This window comes from Pituophis catenifer, unplaced genomic scaffold (assembly GCF_029215685.1).
Source record: "Pituophis catenifer annectens isolate HBS135680 unplaced genomic scaffold, rPitCat1.0.hap2 SCAF_8, whole genome shotgun sequence".
NCBI classification, from domain to species: domain Eukaryota; kingdom Metazoa; phylum Chordata; class Lepidosauria; order Squamata; family Colubridae; genus Pituophis; species Pituophis catenifer.
In genome coordinates this window covers 19,087,558-19,090,339 of record NW_027256888.1, presented here as the reverse complement: position 1 = coordinate 19,090,339, position 2,782 = coordinate 19,087,558, and positions in this window count along the sequence as shown.

Sequence of the window (2,782 nt, the reverse complement as noted above, 5' to 3'; positions counted from 1 at the left end):
TCTTATATATTACTTAATGGCTATTCTAGAAATCTTTCAGATCCTCTCAAAATTTGCTCAGGTCTGACTATCTTTTGCAGCAGAATTTGAATGTGCACAGGATGCTCCGGGGGCGGGGGGGAGATGAGGAAACGGACCAAAGTGAGACCATGTCCATCTGTTTATGGATGAATAGTCACTATATTGAATTGGTATTTTGAATTTTTGGTTTTAAGTTTCAGTACATTATGTTGGTAGTAGCTAAGATGGTATAAATGTTTATATTCTCTATTATGTTTTCTGGCACATTATATTTTCTTCAGAAAAAATGTCACTGTCCAAGCTAGACGTGAAGTAACATATTCTTCTCTTAGTAATGTATTATGAATACTTAGCATAAAACCACTAGAGCTAACATTACCACAGTTGCAAAGAAAGTATTCTGAAGTTACATTGAGCTAGTTACCATTATCTTCTTGCCCTGGAGAAGACCAGTTTGGTTAAGTGAGCCAAACTCTTTTGTTCTCCAGCCAATTTCTCCTACAAACCAATTCTTGTGCATCCATGGAGGAGGATTACTTGGTGCATGTCTCCACAAATACTTGGCATCACTACTGCCCTCCACGGGTGAAGATTTTGATCCTATGTAATGGCAATAATCCAGTTCCTTTGGTTGGTAATTACCTGTGCCATCTGGACCTTGAGAAAAAAAAAAGTATACAATTATATATATAAATCGAACCAATAAATAAATAAATAAAATATGGAAGCAAAAGGTCTGTTTAAAATATGCATTAATCCACTCTATTTATATTAAGCAGACTTCAGTACTTTATTTTTAAAAATAGTTTTAATTGGTGTGATATCCTTATATTTTTTCATTCTCCTTCTACTCTTTCATTTACATACTACTTATAGTGATGCAATCTGAATTATTATCTGGTTATAGCAATAGCAATAGCACTTAGACTTATGTACTGCTTCACAATACTTGACAGCCTTCTCTAAGCAGTTTACAGAGTCAGCCTATTGTCCCCAACAATCTGGGTCCTTATTTTACTGGCCTCAGAAGGATGGAAGGCTAAGTCAACTTTGAGCCTATCAGGATTGAATTACTGAAATGCCGACAGCTGACAATCAGCAGAATTAGCCTGCAATACAGCATTCTAACCACTGTGCCACCACGGTTTTTAGGTTATTACCTTTAAATGTCAGGTAGAAGAAGTCAGGAGCCAGGATAGAGCGCAAAAGTACTAAAATTTATTTCATGCTACCTATACACAAGAATCTGAACTACTAACAGTCAAGATAATTTGGTAGCAGATAAGAGTCAATGGACTTAAAAGTGGGGAGTGGACTTAGATCTTTAATGGGGGCACAGAGACTCCAAACTGATGATGTGTTTGATCCCATCCTCAGACTCAGTTTGGTCATCTCCTACATTAAACTTTTTAAGGAATTTGGAACCGATAACAAAAAAGTTTGTCTATTCTTTCATGACCCCAATTCACCCAAACATTTAATAATGCAAATAGTTGTCAAAAAGAAAGACGAAAAAGACTTCATAGCAGATATGGCAGTACCTGGAAGCAGAGAAAGAACTGGAAAAAAATAACAAAATACAAAGACCTGCAAATATAAACAGCAACTGTGGCAAAGAAAAGTATAAAAAGTACCGATAATAAAACACATCTTGGATGCAATTCCAAGTCAATTTCCTCTGCATTATTTGTACTCTACAAGATTGAAGGTTAGGGTCCTGTGCTAAACACAGCTGAGCTCTTGGATTCTCCTACACTGCACAGCCCACAGTTCATCTTTATATGGGATCAACTTGGTTTTTTGTTATCATTCTGAACTAATTATTGCAGCTAGGGATGGGAAACTTTGGCCTAATGCATTCCATTATTTTTTATTAAATCCTAGCATTTCAAGGGACTTCACCACCATCGTCACTCCAGAAAACAGTTGGTGAGAGTAGTGGTGAGAATGCAATACAAATGATTTCTACTGGTGCACAAGCAGCAGAGTTGTGGTGTCATGGAAGGGCATACGTTAGTAGTTATTTAATTTCTTGTTGGTGTGTTTTTATAGTCAGGCAGAAAAGAGGAATTTGTGTGATTTTTTTTTTGCTTTATATGATCAGTTTTATATACCATGTATCTTGATCTGATTTGATCTGAAGGTTGGGGCAGTCTAGTCTCAGTAGCAGGAATTCTTGAAGCCAGCAAATACTCCAAATATCTTCCAACATGTTTCCCAAAACCAATGTTTCATCCTTCCTACTTTAGGAAATGGTTTAACGATACATTCTCTAATGAAAGAGTATCTGCTTTCTCATTCTGTTTTCTCTAAGGATTTCTGTTGGTCATAGCCAGAGTTTCAGCATTTATCAGTATCCCATCACTCTCTTTCTAGCAATAATATTAAGATTATGATTAATGAACTATGTATGTGATGTGTGATGTACAGTTGATATTTTTGTAGGAATATGCATCTATCATCTAGTTATACCTACCTACCTACCTACCTACCTACCTATCATCTGTCTGATTGTCTATCTGTCTATCATAATAAAAATGGGCAACTACCTGTCTAGAGCTATCATCATGATCACTGGAAGACCGAAAACAGATACATAAAACTCAGATCCTTTGCTGCCATGTAGTTTTGTCCAGACTTTTACAACCCAGATAAGCTAGTCTGTTTGCAGTTTCTCGGGTATTCTTGAATGGCTATTGTCTGAAAATTGGACAAGATTTGAGACTAATTTCTTACTTTCTTTTAATGACTATTATACGAA